This window comes from Xyrauchen texanus, chromosome 19 (genome assembly GCF_025860055.1).
Source record: "Xyrauchen texanus isolate HMW12.3.18 chromosome 19, RBS_HiC_50CHRs, whole genome shotgun sequence".
In the NCBI taxonomy this organism is placed as follows: domain Eukaryota; kingdom Metazoa; phylum Chordata; class Actinopteri; order Cypriniformes; family Catostomidae; genus Xyrauchen; species Xyrauchen texanus.
In genome coordinates this window covers 10,290,800-10,305,593 of record NC_068294.1, presented here as the reverse complement: position 1 = coordinate 10,305,593, position 14,794 = coordinate 10,290,800, and the positions used below count along the sequence as shown (strand labels likewise).

Sequence of the window (14,794 nt, the reverse complement as noted above, 5' to 3'; positions counted from 1 at the left end):
ATTTTTTCATTAAATTTTTATGTGTAGTTTTATGACATTCTTAATGATATATTTAATTGAGAAACTACATGGAATGTTTGCACTTTTAAAAAAATATATATTTTAGTGACAGCAAAATGGCCATATGGCCTTAAAATAACCCTCTTGCCATCCTAGATATATGTGACTTTCTTCTGCAGAACACGTATGAATATTTTTAGAAGAATATCTCAGCTCTGTAGGTCCGTACAATGCAATTGAATGGAGTCCAAAACTTTGAAGCTCCAAAAAGATAATAAAGCCAGTGTAATCCATTTCTTCTGAAGTGATCCAGTTGGTTTTTGGTGAGAACAGAACAAAATGTAACTAATTTTGAATATACATCTTGCAATTGTAGTATCTAGGTACGATCATGATTTCAAGCTTGAATGCACTTCCTAGTTCTTGATGCATGCAAAGAGCACTAGATGGCACTAGGAAGTGTAATCGAGCTTGAAATCATGATCGTCATGTTGAATGCTGACGTCAAGATTAACAGTGAAAAAGGAGATATATTTTAGTATGTCCTCACCCTAAACCAATTGAATCGCTTCAGAAGACATGGATTAAACCACTGTAGTCTTATGGATTACTTTTATGCTGCCATAATATGATTGTTGGTGCTTCAAAGTTCTGGTCAACATTTTCTTGCATTGTATGGACCTACGGAGCAGAGATGTTCTTCTAAAAATCTTTGTCTGTTTTCTGCAGGAGAAAGAAAGTCATACATATGTGGGATGGCATGAGGGTGAGTAAATGATGAGAGAACTGTTCTTTTAAGTGATGATTAATAATATTTGATTCAATAGACTTGAATCAAACCAGTTAATTTAGATGTTACCACATGAAACACAGGTTTAGGTTAAAATTTTTTCAGTGTAAGAAATATTCCTTATAAATACTGTACAGTACATGTACACATTAAATAATAATAATAATAATAAAACGTGCGCCATGTGCTTTCTGTGGTAACACCTCAATTAACTGGTTTTAGTCAAGTCAAAAATATTGTTTACTATACTAATTTAATCAGCCTGAATAAATTAGGTTACACCTATAAAAATAACGTTTAAGTGTCAGATCAGTTATAAATAGCTCCTTAAGATAAACAACTGTATATTTTCACTTTTACAGCGTGTTTTACTGTGTGTTCTGGGTAAATACTCCTGGATATGTTTTTGCTGCTGTAGATTTTTCCTACACACAAAAAGCTTAATGTAAAAGGTATTCTAAGGTATCTATTTCTTTACTTAAAAATAAATGAAGCAGTTAGGGAGGCCAGCAGGAATTATAACAGAGCGAGAGGCAGGTGGAGCCCCTGTTTACATCTTTCTATGGGCAAGTTGTGTTTGCATCTAGAGCCTGAGGTGAGATGTGTCTGGAAGCCTCTGGGGCAGACAGCATTAGGCCCAGGCTCAGTCACAGCCTGCAGAATGGCCCTGGGGCCCGCTCGGATGGACGTGTTCCTGAGGGCCCACTGTGATGGAAAAATAGCAAAACAGAAAAGGGCAAAACAGAATGGGAAACCAAAAGAGACAATGAAAACAACAACACATCTGTGTGTTGTTACACCATTCTGCTGGATTTACATGCCTAACATTGAATATTATTTTGGATGCTGTTAGATGCTCCAAGCATGAATCTCAAAACAGCCAGGTGAGCATCGGAACTTGCACAGCAGAGTGTGTTTGGGGTCATGGGAATCTGGCTGATAGCCTCCCAGCAACCGTGGAAGTGTTGTAGCTAAATCCATACCTCCAGTGCCTGTCACTAATGCTAGCATTATCCCTCGCTACCCCTCTGTGAAGGAAAAGCTATCGATCGTTTCCCCTCATCCCTCTGTCGACATATCGCTGCCTCCTGCAGAACTCAAAGAAGGAACCCTGGGTGCTGTGTAATCTGGGAAAGTGAACACAGTCAGAGGCCTTCGTAGCCATGCCCTAGTATTGACTAAGATCATGTACTTGTTTGGGATACCACTGAACTGGTCCTGAACCCAGAGTCTAACCCACAATCTGATGACAACTCTAAAATCTGATTGGATGAGCCACTTTTGGAGCTGTTGTATAATAGCTATAAGGCACAGTTAATTCATTATTTTACTTGGTGGAAGAAAATTTTGTTATTATTATTAGAAATATATTTGATGAACGTGAAACAGTGTTGCACTGTACATTTATTTGTCTTATAATTTAGCTGGATGTGTCGCAATGTAGCTAACAACACCCCTAAACTGTGATACAATTCTTGTAAAGCATAACCTCTCGTGGCTGATCTTTGATTAAATAATTAAATAAATGACAATTTTTAAAGATCTCTAGCAGCAAATCATTTTTAATCAGAGAAAAATAATATTTTTTTAATATCTCTCGCAACAGATAATTGATTAAATAATAATATAAATGGCAATTTTTAAATACTTTAGCAATAGATAGTTGATTAAGAAGTTAAATAAATGACTATTATGTAATATTTCTAACAACAAATAATTGATTAAATTATGAAATAAATGACTATTATGTAATATCTCTAACTACAAATAATTGATAAAATTATGAAATAAATGGTAATTTTGATATCTCTAACAACACATTATTGATTAAATTATGAAATAAATGGTAATTTTGATATTTCTAACAACAAATAATTGATGAAATAATGAAATAAATGGTAATTTTGATATCTCTAGCAACAAATAATTGATGAAATAAATGGTAATTTTGATATCTCTAGCAACAAATAATTGATGAAATAATGAAATAAATGGTAATTTTGATATCTCTAGCAACAAATAATTGATGAAATAAATGGTAATTTTGATATCTCTAACAGCAAATAATTGATGAAATAATGAAATAAATGGTAATTTTGATATCTCTAGCAACAAATAATTGATGAAATAAATGGTCATTTTGATATCTCTAACAGCAAATAATTGATGAAATAATGAAATAAATGGTAATTTTGATATCTCTAACAACAAATAATTGATGAAATAATGAAATAAATGGTAATTTTGATATCTCTAGCAACAAATAATTGATGAAATAAATGGTAATTTTGATATCTCTAACAGCAAATAATTGATGAATTAATGAAATAAATGGTAATTTGATATCTCTTACAACAAATAATTGATGAAATAATGAAATAAATGGTAATTTTGATATCTCTAGCAACAAATAATTGATGAAATAATGAAATAAATGGTAATTTTGATATCTCTAGCAACAAATAATTGATGAAATAAATGGTAATTTTGATATCTCTAGCAACAAATAATTGATGAAATAATGAAATAAATGGTAATTTTGATATCTCTAGCAACAAATAATTGATGAAATAAATGGTAATTTTGATATCTCTAGCAACAAATAATTGATGAAATAAATGGTAATTTTGATATCTCTAACAGCAAATAATTGATGAAATAATGAAATAAATGGTAATTTTGATATCTCTAACAACAAATAATTGATGAAATAATGAAATAAATGGTAATTTTGATATCTCTAGCAACAAATAATTGATGAAATAAATGGTAATTTTGATATCTCTAACAGCAAATAATTGATGAATTAATGAAATAAATGGTAATTTTGATATCTCTAACAACAAATAATTGATGAAATAATGAAATAAATGGTAATTTTGATATCTCTAGCAACAAATAATTGATGAAATAATGAAATAAATGGTAATTTTGATATCTCTAGCAACAAATAATTGATGAAATAATGAAATTAATGGTAATTTTGATATCTCTAGCAACAAATAATTGATGAAATAATGAAATAAATGGTAATTTTGATATCTCTAGCAACAAATAATTGATTAAATTATTAAATAAATGGTCATTTTGATGTCTCTAGCAACAAATAATTGATTAAATAATTAAATAAATGGTCATTTTGATATCTCTAGCAACAAATAATTGATTAAATTATGAAATAAATGGTAATTTTGATATCTCTAGCAACAAATAATTGATTAAATTATGAAATAAATGGTAATTTTGATATCTCTAACAACAAATAATTGATGAAATAATGAAATAAATGGTAATTTTGATATCTCTAACAACAAATAATTGATGAAATAATGAAATAAATGGTAATTTTGATATCTCTAACAGCAAATAATAGTTTAAATTATGAAACAAATGTTTATTTTTAATATCTTTAGCAACAGATAATTAAGAAAGTAAATTCTTTTTTTCATAAACACATTTCCCAGCACTGTATGGTAGCGATTCCTTTTAACACTTCACTGGACCGACATGTTCTACATACCCCCTGATAACTTTTCCTTCTCTCACCTTAGTTACCAGTATGTCTGCCCAATTAAAAACATCCCTAACGAGGCCCGCTGTTTTGCATCAGAGGGTACAGTGCCATGAACTGGTTCATTAAGGCAGCACTATCCATGGTGCTGATTCTGGCTAGCAGATGTGAAGGGGATTCACATGTTCCTCCTTAAGCATCTGGAAGTTCAGAGTAGTCCTGTAACCTCACGGAGATGCTGATCAGCATGAGGCTCTGTGCAGGGCATGGTCTGGTCAAACTACAGATGTTTATCTAGAGAGGTGCTCCTGAGTCCTTCATAAAGATGGCTTTGAATACAGGATTCTATTGAACATATCAAACATAGTTCTCAATTACCTGTTAATCACAATATATGTACAGTATGTACAATATATATATATATACACACACAATAAACAGTCATTATTTTCTCATCACTACAAAGAATTCTTCAGATTCCACATCAAAACGCAAGCAGAAAGAAGGCCATTCCACCTTGTGAGCTTGCTAACTCTACAGGTCCAAATCTAGTCAACCTCACCTTCTAAATCCCACACAGCTGAACAACAGGAAAACACAGCGGTACAGAACGTCCTTGATGCAATTTTGAATGAGTGCGATTTTTCCTCTACCACTTCATCTAGGCTTTCTTTCCTTGCCTCCTTTTTTTCCCTCTGGGTCTCTCGCTGTCTAAGGGTGCAATCTGGTTTTGACATGCCCAGACCAGCCCATAAGCAGAGAAAAAGAAAGGGAGAGCCACGGAGAGGGGTGTGGAGACAAAAATGATGGTGTGGATGAGGGTAGAGGTGGGGTGGAGGGCAAACAAGAGAGAAAGTAGGTGAAGAAATAGAAGCAGGAGTGAGAATGGAAGAGGGGGAGGGTTGCAGGCCAGAGTAGATTGCGGAGAAAGAGGAGCAGATTAAGAGGGTATTGATTTCTATAAAAAGATCCATAAATTTGATGTGGGCGACCATGGCAAAGTAGTAGCCAGCCTCAGGAGACTGCTTTAGGGACTGACCATTACATAATCACCTACATAAGGACACACACTCACATAGCTTGTCGGATCCTGGTCATTGAGCCTTTATATTGTTTTAACAAACTGCTATACGAGATATACTCAAACTGTAATGTAAAGCAGCAATTGTCTCATATCAGTTACAGTACATCTACTATTTGAGTGTTTATTCAACTTCTGGCACTTTTAGCACTGTGGTCTTCTAGATAAGCCTGTAAAAGCCTATATAAGCCTGTAATGTCTTCTTAAAACATTTTTTACACTCTCAAAATTTTTTGTCTACCAACAATGTCAGACATGCATCATGTGAGATTAGTCATGCTTTTCATTTTTTTCTGAAAGTCATGAAAATTCCCACCACAGTGTCATTTCCTTTTTTTTTTTTTTTTTATCACATTTTTTGGTGGAAAAGACACTTTTAATGTTTGATGTTTTTTTTTTTTGTGTTTTTTTTAAATGTGTCCGACTCCCTTGTCTTGTTAAAACTAATTTAATAGCAAACATTTTATTTATCATAAATGCACACAAATACATTATATTTGAATAAAAAAGCAAAAACAAAATTACAGCTTAATTGGAAATTATGCCAAATAAAAATATTCTTCTTAATGTGAAATGTACCTTAACCCTCCTGTTATGTTTAAAAATAATGACGACTGTCATGTTTGGGTCAAAAATGACCCATATAGAGTTCAATAGAATCTCAGTAGATTTACAGCACACTTATCTATTAATTATAAACATGAAAATTGTCATAGGTTTACCTACATGTTTCCACAGTGAACACAGGATTAAATAGTAGCATTGTGGCTGGATTTTCCCAACCTATATATCCGTTTTGGTACCACTCGTGTACTGAAGATCTGCAGTAAATCCTTAGATTTTACTGTACATAAAAGGTTTGACATTAAATATTATAAAAACCTAAAAACATATTAATTAAGTTAATGTTAAGGATAACCCAAAGGCATTTGGAACAAATGTAAGATTCGTTTTTCACAGTTTTTAACACTTAAATGGGACAAAAATGACCCAAACATACCAGGAGGGTTACATTTTCTGTTTTCTATAAACATCCCATGTCTCATATTTCATCACAATCATGATCTTCACTGACAGTTTTGTTGACTTAGTTAGCAAGTACAATATGTACGTAAGATATGATAGATATGATTTGGGTCCTTTCCAAGTCTATGGGATTTTATTTTCCTGTTTTTTTGGTTGTTTTTTTGTGTGCCATAAATAATGAAATTAGTGTTATTTTAAAAATATCTCTAACTTTTGAAAAACAACAAATAAATGAAAAATCTTCTAAATGGGCAAAATTGTTTGGTGTGCTGAAAACAATGCTACAAAAGTCATAATTTTGAATAAATGATCCATCCATCCATCCATCGTCAACGCTTATCCTGTGTACAGGGTCACGGGGGGCTGGAGCCTATCCCAGCTAACATTTGGCTGAAAGGCGGGGGACACCCTGGACAGGTCGCCAGTCCATCGCAGGGCCACACATAGACAGACATACACTCACACTCACCTCCACATCCACATCCACACCTAGGGCAATTTTTTTTGGAGACTAAAAAGTTTCCAAGACAGTTTAATAAAGGAATGGCATTTTAATAAACATCTATATCCCATATGTAGTTATGCATCAAAGTGTAATACTTAGGGTTAGTGCAATGGTAATAGTTTTTCTTAGCATTTACAACTAATTATTGGTCACCATTATATGAACTGTGTTTCCTATCTATATTTATGTGGGATGAAGCATGTCTTGTCTGTTATTTGTGGATGTGTACTGTACTTTATCTTTGTGTTGGTGTTTGTCTGGGCCGGTCTGGCATTTGTGGTGTTGTGCAACTGACATTGAGCTCTAGATCTGTAGAATCATGTATATTTGATGCTTTGTTGTTGTCGGTAAGACCTACACACACACATGTATACATTCTGTATGTGGACGTCACAAATACACCTACATGCATTTATAGTATGATATACATAAATTCTTGTGTAGCTGTGTTCATGTCCTCTCTCCCTCACACACATTAATGCTCACACTGCTCTATACACACACACACGTGAAAGCTTACCTGAAGCTAAATACTCCTCTTGTTAGAATTTTATCGGCCACATAAAAACACACCCTCTCTCGCTTTCAAATGAATACTGCCTCTACCCACACACACACACACACACACACACACACACACACACACACACACACACACACACACACACACACACACACACTGTTTCTACATTTCTGTCTCTCTAACAAACACACACACACACACACACACACACACACACACACACACACACACACACACACACACACTGTTTCTACATTTCTGTCTCTCTAACAAACACACACACACAAACATGCACACGCACACACTCACACAAAACACAACACAAATCAATACCAATTTATAATTCAGGATTGCTGGAGTTTGGGTTTTAGGGCAGGCCAGCATCCAGCCTTCATAAATATTACAGTATTATTGACTGGATCCGAATGAATTGGAGATTTCTGTTCCTTCTCTACTCTCTCTCTCTCTCTCTCTCTCTCTCTCTCTCTAGCCCTCTCACTTTGCCCCTTTCTTGTTTCAGGGTGCCGAGCAATAAAGCCTACTTTTATTTATTCCCTTTGAGTTGGAGATGAGAGGCCTAACTGGATAACAAATGTGATCCCAGGAATGAAATACAGTAGCTAATGGTGGACAGAAGGGGTGCCCCCCAAATCTTTGCAGAGTAATGTAGCATGTGTTGGGATTGGGATAAGTGGGGCGATTTGTCTGAGCCGTGTCCCCTCTGTTAGCTAGAGCCAGGCACACATTCACATGGATTTATGCCCTAAGTAAATACACAATGTCTTGTAAGACATTGATCACTCACAACAGACTAGCCAGAAGTGGAATCTTGACCGAACAGGCTTATAAGATGCGTATGTGATAATTCAGTACACTGTTAAAGTAAACAACAACAAATTAATAATATTAATAATTGTAGACACACTGTAAAATTGAACCCAATTGCTTTTTTTTTTTTTTTTTATAAAATCAGCTTGTGTTAAAGAAAAAAACCTGCATAGAAAAACATTACTATTTTAAAACTACTTTGAATTAAATAAATAAAAAATCTGCCCTTGCAGTATAAATTACATAAAAATGTGTATGTAATTAAATGTAATTAAAGTTTTGATTTGAATATATATATATATATATATATATATATATATATATATATATATATAATTTTTATCACTGTTAAAAAAAATAATAATAATAAAAACAACTACAACTAGAAACATCAATTGAGTCATATGTTAATGCATCAAATTGCGATGTTGCTTGGCAACTATAAACAGCATTCTGTCAGGCTAAATAATTATATTACTTGGTGGAAGAATTGTGTATTGTATACATTTCCGTTACTGCTAGGCACGGCATGAAGCAGTTAATTTTTAAAACTTGGCCTTTTAGTATTATGACTACAATACTACTATTAACACTGCTACTGCTACTACTACTACCTCCACTAATAATATAATTTTCAACAACAGTTGATCAGTACAGTGCTGTCAGGCCCATAGAGATATATAGATTATAACAGGAAGAGAGAAGCGTTTGTGGAAGATGATGTCTCTCACACTCATCAGCTTGTATTCAGCATGTATTCCCTGGTATGCTGTATAGATACACAGTGAAGTATTCAACTTGTCCAATAAACACAGAAAGAGCTGGGGTTGGTAAAGTATGGTGGAAATACACTCAAACACACACACTCCCACATACACACACTTCAGTTTTCCCTGACCTCCCCCTTCACCCCCCCCCCCCACCACCCCCCCAACCCCACCTTGGTTCTCCTGGGGAGTCTCGACCGATAAAAGAAAATCAATCGTGCCATAAAACAGAGGAGAAAAAAAAGACAATAAAAAAGAAAAAAGCAGTTTTACCTCTGCAAGTAAAACCACCAGCATCTAAAAGCTTTCCAGAATAAACCCCAAAACCAAAGATTGCACTTTATACACAAACACACATGCAATACTAACTAGATTTATATATTTCTGAAGCAAATGTGAGTGGTGCTTGCCCTTACAAAGCTCGCTGCCACAATGCTGGACATGGCATGACAACTTCCCCAGTATTTGAAGGAGTTTTGTATGGTTTCTGATGTGTTGCCAGGGTGGTATTGATGATTTCAAAGTGGTTGCCTAGGCATTCACAGTAGTTGCTAGGGCAGTTGCTTACCATCCCAAGTCAAAAAAGCCCACCCTCAAGTCTCATTGATACTATGATCCCTGAATATGTTGGCGGCAAATGTGGCCAAGAGTTTTAAAGCAAGCCTATGGATTTTGTTTTGCCAGTTTTTCATCCACCATACACAAACTGCAAGTCTGATCGCTTAGCAAAGTAAAAGCACACAGTATAAGGTATATTTCTTTGTTATGTTTCAAGTTTGTAGCACAAAAAGAGTGTGACGAGTTACACAATGACATTTTGCAATACACATACAGATCCAAAACACATTTACACATTTTTCCACAAATACTCACACACATACACAGACTCTTAAAGGGCAAGAGTTCAAGAGAGAGGGGGGATTTAGGTTTGTTCGTTCGTTCTCTGTCTCTATCCCGGCAGTCAATACTGAGCTCATCAACCACCCCGTTTTAATCCCTTAATCAACCACAGCGACTGACGCTTAATTGGGCTGAGAGTCCAGTAAAGATCCCTTCCTCCACCTCTGATCCCATCAACACTTACATAAGGGCCACCGCTCACCCCTCACGAATCATAACCATGCTGCAGAATCCTCCGGTAAGACCCAGTCAGCTGAGAATAAGAGTTTTTCGATCAGGGCTTTACTGTCCAAGTGATTGACTGGAGTTTGCTGCAATACTAGCAAGCTTACTAAAAGATCTCCACATGTGTTAAGCTAGACCTTAGAGACATTTAAGCCAGGATTGATAAAAGTACCTGCTATTTTGTATCCCTCATTTTAGGTCTGGTTTTCTTAATGATAACGGATACACATAGAAACCCAAGTAGAGCTGAGAAAAATAGAAAGAAATTATACGATTATACGATACGTAGCAATACCATCTCTGGCATTCTCTAGCGCACAACCCTCTTTTACTCTTACTCCCCGAACAAAAAAATGAAGTTATTGATTTCTCTCTGACCACAAGCAGAATTTTTCCTATTTTTCTCCCTCACCTGAGCCAAGTGATCTATATGTCCCTTGACGTGGTGTAATGGCCAGGCTGACCACACAAGAAATGGGGACTCTGGCTAGTGTAAAAATACCACTAGACAGGTTCACTAGTGCAGGCCTTGCGGTTGTTAAACCAGTGGTGCCTCACTGTACCTGCAGCATTCTTAATTGGGTTTCCAAATGAGCCAGGTCAAATATACCTGGGGAGAGCCATGCGTTTGCATTTCCATGCATTTCAATGGCAGTTGCTCAGTGTGGCAGGGCGGAGGGCGGGGCCGGGGCCGGGTCCCGCACGGCCCTCTGCAGTCAGCCTTTAAACCTCACGGAGGCATAATTAGCCTAATACGGGACCGGGTGTGTAGGATCACGACCCGGCCCCGCCCATCCGCCCTGCCACACTCAGCTGGTGCAAAAGGAAGTGTAAACTGGAATGCTCCATCTCTGTGGCATTGCTTCATGAGCAGTAAATATCTTGAGACTGTATAATAGGCAAGAAATGTACCTTTTATGCAAGTACGTGTACGCAGATTTTGCCAATGCGCGGTCCGGTTAAACATCCTTGCCATGCATTCTTGCGTTACTGTGGTGGGAACAAACCTGTACTCAAGGGGACAGCAGAGTTACCTTCAAAAATGTGCCCTAAACCACTTAATGTAAGTTACTATAAATATATTGACTTGTACTTGCTCAAGAATATTCTCTTTAAACTGTTGCTCAGCCATGACAGTAGTTAAGGGTTACTAACTTTTCGTCATCTGACCTGGGATGGTATAAATACAACATTTGAGCATTTTTCCGCTTGAGATTTTTTACACTTCAATACAGGGCACAATGCCTTCAAGATGGGACTTTTCACCATCCAATGGTGTGTCCCACTGCTACGAGTGTCCTGCTGCTAAAATATGTGGCAATTGGCATCCCGAATTGGACATCTTAATTTCTGCCAAATTATGTGACGTCCCGGCTAATAGGGGAAAGTTGACAATACCTACAATAGTTGTTTTGAAAGAGAAAACTCACATAGAAGTAGACAGTTCACACTAATGTCCATTATACTGTTACCATAAATGAAGAAATAATTTAATATACATTTTGTTGTATTTATTTGATTTGTCTAATTATCCCATTGAAAATAGCTCTTGTGTTACTCTGTAAATATATATATATATAAATTTGTACATTTTATTTATTTAGATTTATTTGTTTTATTTAATTAATGTATTATTTCATTCTTTTTTTTATTTTGGCTGCACAACTGGATAGTATTTTTTACAAATATTAAAAAATATTTGAACTTTAAATATGTAGTATTATTGTACAATTTAACGTCCACTATAGCTCCCCTTGTGGTAACAACATGTATAAAAACAATTTGACAATATTTGTAAATATTTTAACCTTTTAAATATGTATTATAATTGTGCTATTTAATGTCCGCTATAGCTCCCCATGTGACAAAGTTGAGAATGCAATGCATAATATTATGAATTGCTCTTGGACACACTTTGAAATGTAGCAAAGCACAAAGTCAAACTTTAATAGCTAGAAGCATCTGCATTCACATACTTGCGTAGAGTCTTAAAAACTAAAAACTTTATTTATAAAATAAATAAATAAATAAATATATATATATATATATATATATATATATATATATATATATATATATATATATATATATAGATACAGTATATATATATATTTTGTCAGCATGCACAGCAGATTGTGAATGATAGAAATGGAGAAATAAGCTTTTTACCTGCATAATAGTAGTTACGGCATTGCTTAACTGACAAAGTTAACCTGCCAAACTTGGCCCCCCTGAAACAAGCAAGAAAAGGCATCCATGCTAGCAGTAGTTTATCATGTTTCAGAGTGGCTTGATTTCGTGTTTGCTTATATTTACAGTCACCCTATTAAATACTAATTATTTAAGTGAGACAACTTTTTGTGTTGGAGTGATGGTGACACTTTTTAGCTTTGCGAGCCAGTGCTGCCATGTGACGCAACATTGACCAACTGTAAGCCATTGTAGGAAAACAAGTCCAGTGCTTTATTAAGCAAATTGAGGGGTTGGTTCTCATCAAGCACAGTCTGTAGGCAGTTAACAACAGCTTTATGATGGGAGCAGAGAGATCAGTCTCCACAGAGTTGCAGTAATGAAAGGCAGGCCGTTTGTCTCTCTCTCTTTCGTCTTTACGCTAAAGGCTCTGGCTGCATGGCTGTGTTCAGCAGGCCCTTGTGGATGCTAAAGGATTGTTGGTTGCCTGCTAATCATGACCGCAGTGTCTACTGAAGGAGCATTTGGCATGGCAAACAAGGAAGAGAGAGAGAGTGGGCACTGCTGCTGCCCGGGCATCTTTAGCGGCAGTAAAACCCTCTTATTGGGTAGTGCCATCTGGCTGAGCCCCTCACGGGGGCATAATGTGCCCGAATCGCGGGGTCGAGATGCTTTACTACCCAAGCCTGCCGGCTGCAGATGGCACAGGCAGAGGCACTAGAAAACGGCAAGGTCGAGCACGCGCTGTGGCTTGGGATTCACACCGCTAAATGGCATGGAAAGCATTTGATGGTGTGCTGGACAGACAGAGAGGCATCTAAGGACCTGGAATTCATCTCTTAGTCTCCATCAGCACACAAGATCAACGCCCCTGTGTGCAGGACCAATCCTAAATGAACATCAGGGCGACTGCTGCTTTATTGGATGCAAATTAACCACATTGTCACTGTATGTTTAAATGGAGTTGAAAGTTGGATGCAAGTTTCAAGTCACTGATTATGTTAAAAGTCAAATCAGTGTCTTTAAAAAATAAAATAAATATATAAATAAAAATCACATAAAACTAAAAAAACAAGCAAATAAAAAATAAAAAAGATGATTAAGTTTGCTTGATTATTGCACGTAAAATAATAATAAAAAAAAAATTATATAATGCTGTAGTTGAAATCACGCATTCACATTCTCAGATCATCATTTTTATAAAATTTTGTCATCATTTACCCTCCCTCCTGTAGTTTAGAACAAGTTTTTTTTGTTTTCACTTGGAACATAAAATTAGTTAACAAAATGTCAAAGCTGCTCTTTTCCATACATCAAAAATGCACTGGCTGTCACTGGCTGTCAAGTTTGGCTTATGCAAAATGAAAACTATACCACTAGACTATCATGTCTCACACTTATGTGGTGAACAGTTAAGTTGTTAAAAAAAAATGTTCCCTTTGGTCATGTCTTATCTTGCCTAGGGCACAAAGTGGGCCAGAACTGTCACTGTTGCCCCCTCAAAACAAATAGGAGCATGACACCACTGATTCATAATATTAATGTAATGTTTGAAATAAAAAATAATATGTACGCTTTGCCATAAAAGTGCAATACAATTGGCATACATTATAGGCTGTGTGCAGCACCATTAGCTCAGTTTTTACACATTGGTCTGTGTGTGTATGCATGTATTTGAGTATGTGTATGTTCTTGGCTCACTCCAGAAATCCCACGTCACCGTACAGTTCTTGGGGACTCTTTATATTCTAGTGGGTGGCAGCTGGCAAAATGAATAGCCATTTTAAGAGCTGTGAGAAAGGAACAGGCACAGCGCACAAAGGAATTTAATAAGTGTGCAGTCACCATCCAAAAGAAATTACTGATGAAATAGAGAAGAAAAGGTATTGGGGGAGTAATATTCTACACCACCCATCCATACTCGTTTTCCCTTTACCCTCCATCCAGGCCTCCACAAACAGGCCGGGGGTCCATGGACTCAAACCGCCCCCGGCCAGAGATGAGACTACATTTCTTTTGGGGGGGATGGTAGGAGGTTTCATTAAATTATTTTTGGCTCCTTTCCCTGAGTGGTCCCTGAGCTGAACACCCTGGCATCAGTGGTGTCTGTGCCAACCCAGCCCCCCCAACGCCCAGCACTGCACCCAGAAGAGTATAACCAAGCCCACAGCCCAAAGCTAAAAAATTGTGTACAACTAAGGTAACACTGAGATTAGATAGATACAACATAACCAAGTCTTGAAACGTCTCAGTGTCACTTTAAAGGAATAGTTCACCCAAAAATGAACATTCTCTCATTTACTCACCCTCTCAGATGCCATCTCAGATGTGTTTGACTTTCTTTCTTCTGCTGAACACAAATTAAGATTTTTAGAATAATATTTCAGGTCTGTAGGTCTATACAATGCATTAAAGTAATACATAAGATATAGTTAAACCTATATCTTC

The 14,794-nt window shown here is 36.1% G+C and overlaps 1 protein-coding gene across 5 annotated transcripts in view; it reads left to right on the top strand.

The window, feature by feature from the left end:
* LOC127659912 (transcription factor COE3-like) overlaps positions 1-14,794 on the top strand; it is a 137,541-nt gene that overhangs the window by 33,478 nt on the left and 89,269 nt on the right. The gene's annotated exons all lie outside the window — the stretch shown is intronic.